We start from the raw sequence: 13,292 nt of genomic DNA on the forward strand, positions 1-13,292 counted from the left end.
TCAGTGCCAGTTCATTGTCTTCCCCATGTGACAGTCAATTTTTGTGTGCAGGTGGCATTGGTCACTCCTTTATTTTTTAATATGTTTTCATTGATTTCAGAGAGAAGGAGAGGGAGAGCCAGAAATAGCAATGATGAGAGACGATCATTGATTAGCTGCCTTCTGCTGCCTCCTATTGGGACTCAAGCCCACAATCCCAGGCATGTAACCTGTAGGGGAATCAAACAGTGATCTCCTGATTCATGGAGCGACACTCAACCACTGAGCCTCACTGGTTGGGCAGGTTGGTAACTCTTTTACCACCAGAGCCTGGCAAATGGCATGTCACCCACAAACTAAGCTACACCTTTCTAGGTATAACTCACATGTCAAGTACACTAATTTATTTGTACAGCTCAATGAAGTTCAGACGTAGCTTTCCCCATGTACCCAAACATATCAACCAACAGAACATTTCCAGCTGCTCATCCACTGATGATCACCCTCTTTATTTTTTATTTTTCATAATTCTTTATTGCTGAAAGTATTACATATGCCCCCATTTTCTCACACACACACACACACACACACACACACACACACACCAACCCCCTCTAAACACCCTTTTGCCCTCATCCCACGCCTTCACCACCCCTTTGTCTGTGTCCATGGGTCATGCACATATGCATACAAAGTCCTTGGTTGATTACCTCCCTCCCATCCACCCTCCCCCGTCTTCCCTTAGAGATTTCCCACTCTGTTAGATGCTTCCACTTCTCTGGATACACTCCATTAATCAGTTTATTTTGTTAATTAGATTCCACATATGAGTAAGATCATGTGATACGTGTCTTTCTCTGACTGACTTATTTCACTTAGCATGATACTCTCCTAGTCTCTCCATGCTGTCTCAAAGGATAAGAGATCCTTCTTTTTTACTGCTGCATAGTATTCCCTGGTATAAATATACCACAGCTTTTTTTATCCAAAATTGTGCTGCTATAATCATAGATGTCCATACATTCTTTCCGATGGGTGTTTCGGGTTTCTTAGGATATATAAATGTGGGATCACTGGGTCAAATGGCAGTTTCATATTTAATTTTTTAAGGAGCTTCCATACTGTTTTCCATAATGGCTACATCAGTCTGCATTCCCAACAGCAGTGTACTAGGGTTCCCTTTTTCCCATATTCTCGCCAGCACTTGTCATTTGTTGATTTGTTGATGGTAGCAATTCTGATAGGTGTGAGGTGATACTTCATTGTCATTTTAATTTGCATCTCTCTGATGATCAGTGATTTGAGTATTTTTTCCACAAGTCTCTTGGCCTTCTGTATGTCCACTTTGGAGAAGTGTCTATTTAGGTACTCTGCCCATTTTTTAATTGGATTGTTTGTCTCCCTTTAGTTTTGTTGTATGAGTTCCTTATGTATTTTGGATATTAACCCTTTATCAGATGTATCATTGCCAAATATGTTCTTCCATACAGTGGGCTCCCTTTTCATTTTGCTGATGGTTTATTTTACTGTGCAAGAAATTTTTATTTTGATATTATTTTCTCCTTAGTTTCCTGTGCCCTAGGAGATGAATCTGTAAAAGTATTGCTACGAGAAATGTCTGATATTTTGCTGCCTATGGTTTCTTCTGGGATTTTTATGGTTTCACAACTTAAATTTAAGTCTCATCCATTTTGAGTTTATTCTTGTGTATGGTGTAAGTTGGTGGGCTAGTTTCATTTTTGGGGGCATATATCTGTCCAATTTTCCCAACAACATTTATTGAAGAGACTCTATTGACTCCATTGTATGCTCTTGCCTCCTTTGTCAAATATTAATTGAGTGTAATGGCTTGGGTTGATTTCTGGGTTCTCTGTTCTGTTCCATTGATCTATATGCCTGTTCTTGTGCCAGAACCAGGCTGTTTGGATTACGATTGCTTTGTAGTGTAACTTCAAATATGGTATTGTGATTCCTCCAACTTTGCTTTTCTTTCTCAAGATTGCTGCAGCTATTCTGGGTCTTTTTTTTTTTACTCCATAAACATTTTTGGAGTATTTATTTTAGATCTGTGAAATATGCCTTTGGTATTTTAATAGGGATTGCTTTGAATCTGTAGATTGCCTTGGGTAGTATGGACATTTTAATGATATTGATTCTACCAATCCATGAACATGCTATATTCTTCCGCTTGCTTATATCTCCTTCTATCTCTTTTTTCAACATCCTGTCGTTTTCCGAGTATAGGTCTCTTGCCTCCTTGGTTAAGTATACTCCTTAGTAACTTAATTTTTATTGTTGTAGTGGTAAATGGGATTGTTTAGTTTTTCTTTCTGAGAATTCAATATTGGTGTATAAAAAAGCTATTAATTTTTGGGTGTTGATTTTGTATTCTGCTACATTGCCAAATTCACTTATTAAATCTAGTAGTTTTTTGTTGGAGTCTTCAGGGTTGTCTATGTATAATATCATGTCATTTGTGAATAGTGAGAGGTTTACTTCCTCCTTTCCAATTTGGATGCCTTTGATTTCTTCTTCTTGTCTGATCATTGTGGCTAGGACTTCCAGGACTATCTTATATAATAAAAGGGTAATATGCAAATTGACCCTAATGGCAGAATGATGAGGAATGACCAGTCGCAATGTCACACACTGACCACCAGGGGGGCAGACGCTCAACGCAGGAGCTGCCCCCTGGTGGTCAGTGCGCTCCCACAAGGGGAGCTCCACTCAGCCACAAGCCAGGCTGAGGGCTGAGAGTGCAGGGGCGGTGGCAGGAGCCTCTCTGGCTTAAGTTGTCAGTCAGCCCGCCCTCTGAGGGCTCCTGGGTTGCCAGAGAAATATCTGACTGCCAGCTTAGGCAGGTGGACATCCCCAGAAGGGTCCCAGACTGCAAGAGGGTGCAAGCCGGGCTGAGGGACCCCACCCCACCCCAAGTACACGAATCTTTGTGCACCGGGCCTCTAGTGTTGAATAAGAGTGGTGAAAGCAGACATACCTGTTTTGTTCCTGTCCTTAGGGGATATTGTTTTAGTTTTTGTACAATCCGTATGATGTCGGCTGTAAGTTTGTAAGATATGGCCTTTATCATGTAGAGATATACTTTATCCACATTTTGCTGAGAGTTTTTATCAAAAATAGGTGTTGAATTTTGTGGAATAATTTTTCTGCATCTATTGATATGATCATATGATTTGTGATTTTTGTCTTTCAATTTCTTTATGTGATGTATCACATGTATTGATTTGCAAATATTGTACCAGCCTTGCATTCCTGGAATAATCCCACTTGGTCATGGTATATGGGCCTTTTTAATATATTGCTGGATCTGATTTGCTAATATTTTGTTGAGGATTTTAGCATCTATGTTCATCGGGGATATTGGCCTATAATTCTCTTTCTTTGTAGTGTCTTTATCTAGTTTTGGAATTAGGATAATACTGGCCTCATAAAAAGAGCTTGGAAGTGTTCCTTCCTCTTGAATTTTTTGCAATAGTTTGAGGAGTATAGATGTTAGTTCTTCTTTGAATGTTCGGTAAAACTTCCCTGTGAAGCCATCTAGACCCGGGCTTTTGTTTGCTGGGAGTTTTTTGATTACTGCTTCTATTCCATCAGTTGTTATTGGCCTATTCAAGTTTTCTGATTCTTTCTGATTCAGTTTTGGGAGATTGTATTTTCCTAGGAATTTGTCCATTTCATCCACATTGTCCAGCTTGTTGGCAATAGTTGTTTGTAGTATTTTCTTACAATCCTTTGTATTTCGTGGTATCAGTGGTTACTTCTCCACTTTTGTTTCTGATTTTATTTATTTGGGTCCTCTCTCTTTGTTTCTTGATGAGTTTGGCTAATGGCTCAACAGTCTTATTTATCCTTTCAAAGAACAAGCTCTTGGTTTCATTGATCTTTTGTATTTTTTTTTTTTTTTAGTCTCTATGTCATTTATTTCTTTTTTTTTTTTTTTTTTTTTTTTAATTTCTTTATTGATTAAGGTGTCACATATTTGTCCTCATCCCCCCATTCCCATCCCACCCCTCTCCCCACGCATGCCCCAATCCCCTGTTGAACTTAACCGTTGGATAGGCTTATATGCATGCATACAGGTCCTTTGGTTGAACTCTCCCCCTCCCCCCACCCTCCCCCTACCCTCCCCTATCCTCCCTCTGAGGCCCGATAGTCCGATCGATGCCTCCTTGCTTCTGGTTCTGTTCTTGTTCCTCAGTCTATGTTGTTCATCATTTCCCCTAGATGAGCGAGATCATATGTCACTAGATATATACTAATAAGCACTGAATGTGAGACGAGCAATAATAGTTATGCTGACAGGCAAATGAATCAGTCTGTAGCGAGCTTCCCCCTGGACCAACAGTTCTTTTGAGACTCAATTTCAATGTCCAGTAGTTCCTTATGTGTACATGTCAGCACTGACCCCCCAGCTCTGGATGGTGGACAAATGGCGGTAACGGAGGTCCGACTCCCTCTGGTTTGGTCTCGGCCGAACCCAGGGGCACGGCGTCACCCGGACTAAGGGGCACGTGGCCTCACCCATACCCAAGGGGCGCGTGGTCTCACCCGGGCCTGGGACCCAGCCTCACCCGGATGGATCCAGGGGCACACGGCCTCACCCGGACCCAGGCTCTGGCTTCACCCGGACCCAGGGACACTTGGCCTCTCCCAGACCCAGGGCCACTTGGGCTCACGCGGGCCTAGGGGCACGAGGCCTCATCTGGATCCAGGGACACATGGTCGCACCCGGACCCAGGGACGCTTGGCCTCTCCCAGACCCAGGGCCACTTGGGCTCACCCGGACCTAGGTGCACGAGGCCTCATCTGGATCCAGGGACACATGGTCGCACCCGGACCCAGGGACGCTTGGCCTCTCCCAGACCCAGGGCCACTTGGGCTCACCCGGGCCTAGGTGCACGAGGCCTCACCCGGATCCAGGGACACATGGTCTCACCCGGACACAGGGACGCTTGGCCTCTCCCAGACCCAGGGCCACTTGGGCTCACCCGGGCCTAGGTGCACGAGGCCTCATCTGGATCCAGGGACACATGGTCGCACCCGGACCCAGGGACGCTTGGCCTCTCCCAGACCCAGGGCCACTTGGGCTCACCCGGACCTAGGTGCACGAGGCCTCATCTGGATCCAGGGACACATGGTCGCACCCGGACCCAGGGACGCTTGGCCTCTCTCAGACCCAGGGCCACTTGGGCTCACCCGGGCCTAGGTGCACGAGGCCTCACCCGGATCCAGGGACACATGGTCTCACCCGGACACAGGGACGCTTGGCCTCTCCCAGACCCAGGGCCACTTGGGCTCACCCGGACCTAGGTGCACGAGGCCTCATCTGGATCCAGGGACACATGGTCGCACCCGGACCCAGGGACGCTTGGCCTCTCCCAGACCCAGGGCCACTTGGGCTCACCCGGACCTAGGTGCACGAGGCCTCATCTGGATCCAGGGACACATGGTCGCACCCGGACCCAGGGACGCTTGGCCTCTCCCAGACCCAGGGCCACTTGGGCTCACCCGGGCCTAGGTGCACGAGGCCTCACCCGGATCCAGGGACACATGGTCTCACCCGGACACAGGGACGCTTGGCCTCTCCCAGACCCAGGGCCACTTGGGCTCACCCGGACCTAGGTGCACGAGGCCTCATCTGGATCCAGGGACACATGGTCGCACCCGGACCCAGGGACGCTTGGCCTCTCCCAGACCCAGGGCCACTTGGGCTCACCCGGACCTAGGTGCACGAGGCCTCATCTGGATCCAGGGACACATGGTCGCACCCGGACCCAGGGACGCTTGGCCTCTCCCAGACCCAGGGCCACTTGGGCTCACCCGGGCCTAGGTGCACGAGGCCTCACCCGGATCCAGGGACACATGGTCTCACCCGGACACAGGGACGCTTGGCCTCTCCCAGACCCAGGGCCACTTGGGCTCACCCGGACCTAGGTGCACGAGGCCTCATCTGGATCCAGGGACACATGGTCGCACCCGGACCCAGGGACGCTTGGCCTCTCCCAGACCCAGGGCCACTTGGGCTCACCCGGGCCTAGGTGCACGAGGCCTCATCCGGATCCAGGGACACATGGTCGCACCCGGACCCAGGGACGCTTGGCCTCTCCCAGACCCAGGGCCACTTGGGCTCACCCGGGCCTAGGTGCACGAGGCCTCATCTGGATCCAGGGACACATGGTCGCACCCGGACCCAGGGACGCTTGGCCTCTCCCAGACCCAGGGCCACTTGGGCTCACCCGGGCCTAGGTGCACGAGGCCTCACCCGGATCCAGGGACACATGGTCTCACCCGGACACAGGGACGCTTGACCTCTCCTAGACCCAGGGCCACTTGGGCTCACCCGGGCCTAGGTGCACGAGGCCTCACCCGGATCCAGGGATGCATGGTCTCACCCGGACCCAGGGACACTTGGCCTCTCCCAGACCCAGGGCCACTTGGGCTCACCCGGGCCTAGGTGCACGAGGCCTCACCCGGATCCAGGGCCACATGGTCTCACCCGGACCCAGGGACGCTTGGCCTCTCCCAGACCCAGGGCCACTTGGGCTCACCCGGGCCTAGGTGCACGAGGCCTCACCCGGATCCAGGGCCACATGGTCTCACCCGGACCCAGGGACGCTTGGCCTCTCCCTGACCCAGGGCCACTTGGGCTCACCCGGGCCTAGGTGCACGAGGCCTCATCCGGATCCAGGGACGCATGGTCTCACCCGGACCCAGGGACGCTTGGCCTCTCCCAGACCCAGGGCCACTTGGGCTCACCCGGGCCTAGGTGCACGAGGCCTCACCCGGATCCAGGGACACATGGTCTCACCTGGACCCAGGGGCGCTTGGTCTTTTCCAGACCCAGGGGCACGTGGCCTCACCCGGGCCGAGGTGCTCGAGGCCTCACCCGGATCCAGGGACACATGGTCTCACCCGGACCCAGGGACGTTTGGCCTCTCCCAGACCCAGGGCCACTTGGGCTCACCCGGGCCTAGGTGCACGAGGCCTCACCCGGATCCAGGGACACATGGTCTCACCCGGACACAGGGACGCTTGGCCTCTCCCAGACCCAGGGCCACTTGGGCTCACCCGGGCCTAGGTGCACGAGGCCTCATCTGGATCCAGGGACACATGGTCGCACCCGGACCCAGGGACGCTTGGCCTCTCCCAGACCCAGGGCCACTTGGGCTCACCCGGACCTAGGTGCACGAGGCCTCATCTGGATCCAGGGACACATGGTCGCACCCGGACCCAGGGACGCTTGGCCTCTCTCAGACCCAGGGCCACTTGGGCTCACCCGGGCCTAGGTGCACGAGGCCTCACCCGGATCCAGGGACACATGGTCTCACCCGGACACAGGGACGCTTGGCCTCTCCCAGACCCAGGGCCACTTGGGCTCACCCGGACCTAGGTGCACGAGGCCTCATCTGGATCCAGGGACACATGGTCGCACCCGGACCCAGGGACGCTTGGCCTCTCCCAGACCCAGGGCCACTTGGGCTCACCCGGACCTAGGTGCACGAGGCCTCATCTGGATCCAGGGACACATGGTCGCACCCGGACCCAGGGACGCTTGGCCTCTCCCAGACCCAGGGCCACTTGGGCTCACCCGGGCCTAGGTGCACGAGGCCTCACCCGGATCCAGGGACACATGGTCTCACCCGGACACAGGGACGCTTGGCCTCTCCCAGACCCAGGGCCACTTGGGCTCACCCGGACCTAGGTGCACGAGGCCTCATCTGGATCCAGGGACACATGGTCGCACCCGGACCCAGGGACGCTTGGCCTCTCCCAGACCCAGGGCCACTTGGGCTCACCCGGACCTAGGTGCACGAGGCCTCATCTGGATCCAGGGACACATGGTCGCACCCGGACCCAGGGACGCTTGGCCTCTCCCAGACCCAGGGCCACTTGGGCTCACCCGGGCCTAGGTGCACGAGGCCTCACCCGGATCCAGGGACACATGGTCTCACCCGGACACAGGGACGCTTGGCCTCTCCCAGACCCAGGGCCACTTGGGCTCACCCGGGCCTAGGTGCACGAGGCCTCATCTGGATCCAGGGACACATGGTCGCACCCGGACCCAGGGACGCTTGGCCTCTCCCAGACCCAGGGCCACTTGGGCTCACCCGGGCCTAGGTGCACGAGGCCTCATCCGGATCCAGGGACACATGGTCGCACCCGGACCCAGGGACGCTTGGCCTCTCCCAGACCCAGGGCCACTTGGGCTCACCCGGGCCTAGGTGCACGAGGCCTCATCTGGATCCAGGGACACATGGTCTCACCCGGACCCAGGGACGCTTGGCCTCTCCCAGACCCAGGGCCACTTGGGCTCACCCGGGCCTAGGTGCACGAGGCCTCACCCGGATCCAGGGACACATGGTCTCACCTGGACACAGGGACGCTTGGCCTCTCCTAGACCCAGGGCCACTTGGGCTCACCCGGACCTAGGTGCACGAGGCCTCACCCGGATCCAGGGATGCATGGTCTCACCCGGACCCAGGGACACTTGGCCTCTCCCAGACCCAGGGCCACTTGGGCTCACCCGGGCCTAGGTGCACGAGGCCTCATCCGGATCCAGGGACGCATGGTCTCACCCGGACCCAGGGACGCTTGGCCTCTCCCAGACTCAGGGCCACTTGGGCTCACCCGGGCCTAGGTGCACGAGGCCTCACCCGGATCCAGGGCCACATGGTCTCACCCGGACCCAGGGACGCTTGGCCTCTCCCTGACCCAGGGCCACTTGGGCTCACCCGGGCCTAGGTGCACGAGGCCTCATCCGGATCCAGGGACGCATGGTCTCACCCGGACCCAGGGACGCTTGGCCTCTCCCAGACCCAGGGCCACTTGGGCTCACCCGGGCCTAGGTGCACGAGGCCTCACCCGGATCGAGGGACACATGGTCTCACCTGGACCCAGGGGCCCTTGGTCTTTTCCAGACCCAGGGGCACGTGGCCTCACCCGGGCCTAGGTGCTCGAGGCCTCACCCGGATCCAGGGACACATGGTCTCACCCGGACCCAGGGACGTTTGGCCTCTCCCAGACCCAGGGCCACTTGGGCTCACCCGGGCCTAGGTGCACGAGGCCTCATCTGGATCCAGGGACACATGGTCTCACCCGGACCCAGGGACGATTGGCCTCTCCCAGACCCAGGGCCACTTTGGCTCACCCGGGCCTAGGTGCACGAGGCCTCACCCGTATCCAGGGACACATGGTCTCACCCGGACACAGGGATGCTTGGCCTCTCCCAGACCCAGGGCCACTTGGGCTCACCCGGGCCTAGGTGCACGAGGCCTCACCCGGATCCAGGGACACATGGTCTCACCCGGACCCAGGGACGCTTGGCCTCTCCCAGACCCAGGGCCACTTGGGCTCACCCGGGCCTAGGTTCACGAGGCCTCACCCGATCCAGGGACACATGGTCTCACCTGGACCCAGGGATGTTTGGTCTCTCCCAGACCCAGGGCCACTTGGGCTCACCCGGGCCTAGATGCGCGAGGCCTCACCTGGATCTATGGACCCCTGGCCTCACTCGGACCCAGGGGAGCGCGGCCTCCCCCAGACCCAGGGGCGCTTGGCACCTCCGCAAGAGTCCCGCCTCTCCCCGCAGGCATCTGGGTCTCCCACGGGTCCCCAGAAGCTGGATTTCAGTGTGATGGAGAGCTAATCTCCCCTAGGTTTGGAACAAAAGCCCCTTTCCCCCGCCACCAACCAGACCCACGCGCCTCCACACCTCATCCCCTCCGATTTCGCTGGTTTCCTCTTCCCTCTTAGCTATAAATCTACCATTCAGCCATCTCTCCTGTAGTTCTGGATGGCAGAGGCTCTGTCCTCCATTCGTGCCCCTGAAATTGCTGTGCGCGGTGGAGTTCGCAGTTCCTTTGTTTAACTTAGCCGCCTTCTTGATTCTCCTCTGTCAAAATGGCTTAAAGGGCTTGAATGTAAGATGAGAACTCCTAAGAATCCTCCAAATCGGTGTTGGCAGCCTCCGGGGCCTCGAGGATCTCACTGCGCAGTTCGGCCAGGTCGGTGGCGCGGATGCGCCCCTCCTGCAGAAAGATGGTCTCTTCCTTCACAGAGAGCCGCTGCGCCGAGTCCGCGGCCGCCGCCACAGCAGCTGCTGCGGCGCCCACGAGCCCATGGCCCCGGCTGCGGTGCTGACTGAGAGGAGCAGCCGCCCGGTCTGGGGAGACGCGAGCAGCAGTCGCCACCCTCACTAGTCCATGTTCCAGTTGTATTTCCGAAACTGCCATGTGAGGCAACACATCAGCCTTCACCTCCGCCGTCATCTTTTTCGAATTCCCCAATTTGTTCTTCTTAATCCCTTGAATTCAGTCAACTCTACTGAGGTCTAGTGGTGCCGGGAGGTGCACGGAGAGGGCGCCCGGGCCTCCGTCCGGTGTGCGGAGCGCGCGGCCCGCGGAACCAGGCGCGCGGGGGCCTCGCGGTGGGGATGGGCGCTGGGCGGCCGCCGGGCTCCGGGCGCCGCTGCCGCCGCGGCGTCCCCAGTGCTCCGGGCCGGGCGGCCTGCGGGGGCGGCGCAGTTGCGAAACTGAGTGAGTATCTACAGTTAAGTCTTGATTGTTGTTGGTGTCACTAGGAGGAATTGTCCTCCAGGCCAATTGTCCATGAGGACCCTCTTTGTCTACATAGGAAGAGTTGCTGCGCAGGAGACATGAGGCTCCTGTGTCTGTGTCCCTCTGTATTCCTTGCAAACACCTCTGAGAGAAACGCGCCCTGGAGTTTCGCCCGCTGCCTGGAACTGGGTTTCAATGTAGTTGGAACTGGGTCTCAGCGCAGTCTGGCGCCTCTGTCTCCTTCCCAGCAGGGCCACTCAGTGGCGCAGGCAACAGTCCCTCCTCTGCGCGCCCTCCCGTGCGCGCCTCTGGAGCCGCCGCTCCTCTGTGCCTCTGCCCCACAGGCCAAATTCATTCCCCCAGCATGTGCCTGGCTTCCCAGGGTTTCGCCCGGAACTGGGGTTCAGTGCAGTCGGAACTGGGGTTCAGCCCGGTCCGGAGCCCTTGTCTCCTTCCCGCTAGGGCAGTTCAGTGGCGCAGGCAACAGTCCGTCCTTTGCGCCCTTTCCTGCGCGCGCCTCTGGAGCTCTGCCTTCCGCCGCTCCTCTGTGCCTGCGCCCCACAGCCCAGATTCATTCCCCCAGCCTGCGCCTGGCTTCCCAGGGTTTCGCCCGGAGCGGGGTTCAGTGCAGTCGGAGCCGGCGCTCAGTGCAATCCGGAGCCTTTATCTCCTTCCTGCCAGTGAACGCCGGCCAGGCCGTCAGCCGCCCCTTCCTCTCCAGCTCCATCCTCCCCGCAGGCGCGCGTGCTCGTGTCTCCGTCCGTTTCTCCATACCTCAGGCTTTTGCGGCTCCCCCGACTGTCCCCGTGGCCTTCTCCTTCTCCCCAGCTGTGGGCATTTCAGTCCGCCAGCTTTCCTGTGGTTCTGGACGATGACCGTTCTGACCTCTAGTTGTATTTTTGAAATTGTTGTGCCCGGCTGCGGGTTAGGTGTTTAACCTATGGCGCCATCTTGGTTTCTCCTATGTCATTTATTTCTGCTCTAACTTTATTATTTCCTTCCTTTTACTTACTCTGGGTTTTTCTTGTTGTTCTCTTTTTAGTTCTTTAAGTTGTAGGGATAGTTTATTGTCAATTTTTCTTGTGTTTCTTTTTTTAGGTAGGCTGGTAGTGCTATGAATTTCCCTCTCAGGACTGCTTTTGCTGTGTCCCAGAGATTTGGGGTTGTTGTGTGTTCATTTTCATTTGTTTCCAGGAAGTTTTTTATTTCTTTCTTGATCTTGTTGGTAACCCATTCATTGTTTAATAACATGCTATTTAGCCTCCATGTGTTTGAATGTTTTGGGGTGTTTTTACTGTAGTTGATTTCTAATTTCATTCCACTGTGATCTGAGAAGATGCTTGATATGATTTCAATCTTCTTAAACTTGTAGAGATTTGTTTTTTGTTCTAATATGTGATCTATCTTTGTGAATGATCCATGTGCACTTGAGAAGAATGTATATGCTGCAGCTTTGGGGTGAATGTTCTATAAATGTCATTTAAATCCATCTGATCCAGTGTGACCTTGTTAAGTTTTTGACTGGAATATCTTTCCAGTGAAGTCAAGGGGTTTTAAAGTCCCCAACTATGACTGTATTGTTGTTTATTTCTCCCTCAAAGTCCTCTAGGAGTTTTTTTTATGTATTTAGGTGCTTCTATATTGGGTGCATATATGTTTACCAGGATTATATGCTCTTGTTGGATCAATCCCTTTAGTTTTATGTAGTGACCTTTGTTGTCTCTTGTGATGGCCTTCATTTTGAAATCTATTTCAGATATGAGTATTGCTACTCCAGCTTTTTTTCTTTTCTATTTGTATGGAAAATTTTTTCCAACCCTTCACTCTCATCCTGTGTATGTCTTTTGTTCTGAGGTGGGTCTCTTGTAGACAGCATATAGTTGGGTTGTCCATTTGTATTTTGAATGATATCTTGGTTTCAGATCCTTCTTTCCATTACCTTGAGTACTTCACGGCATTCCATTCTGGCCAGTAGAGTTTCTGATGAGAAATCAGGTGTCAGCCTTATGGGAGCTCCTTTGTAGGTAATAGTTTGCTCTTCTCTTGCTGCCTTTAAGATTCTCTCTTTGTCTTTAATTTTTGGCATTTTTATTATGATGTGTCTGGGCGTGAGCCTGTTTGGGTTCTTCTTGCTTGGGGTTCCCTGTGCCTCCTGAACTTGTGTTACCTTTTCCTTCACCAGGTTAGGGAAATTTTCTGTCATTATTTCTTCAAACACATTCTTTATCCCTTTTTTCCTTTCTGCCTCTTCTGGCACACCTGCTATTCAAATATTGTTACATTTCAAGTTTTCCCACAGCTCCCTTAAGCTGTCCTCCTGTTTTTTCATTGTTTTATCTTTTTGGTTCTCTGATTGAGTGATTTTTTTCAAACCAGTCCTCTTATTCACTGATTCTATCCTCAGCTTCCCCTTACCTGCTGTGTATTCCTTTCAATGTGTTCTTTATTTGTGCTATGTCATTCTTTATTTCTGTTTTCATAGTTACTATATCTTTTCTCATGCTGTTAAGCATCTTTACAATCATTATTCTGAAGTCTATATCAGATAAATTTCTTATCTCCATTTCATTTATGTCTTCTTCTGTAGAATTCTCTTATTCTTTCATTTGGGGATTGTTTCTTTGTCTCCTCATTTTGGCTACCTGTTTGGGTTTGTGACTATGTATTAGATAGATCTGCTATGCCTCTCATCTCTAATGCAGGACAGTGTCAAATGCTGTTTCTGACTAATTAGATCAG

General features: G+C 53.4%; 1 protein-coding gene across 1 annotated transcript in view; it reads right to left on the reverse strand.

The window, feature by feature from the left end:
• Positions 1-13,292, reverse strand: part of OBSCN (obscurin, cytoskeletal calmodulin and titin-interacting RhoGEF) — a 150,358-nt gene that overhangs the window by 97,891 nt on the left and 39,175 nt on the right.

Source organism: Eptesicus fuscus, chromosome 6 (assembly GCF_027574615.1).
Source record: "Eptesicus fuscus isolate TK198812 chromosome 6, DD_ASM_mEF_20220401, whole genome shotgun sequence".
Taxonomy (NCBI): Eukaryota; Metazoa; Chordata; class Mammalia; order Chiroptera; family Vespertilionidae; genus Eptesicus; species Eptesicus fuscus.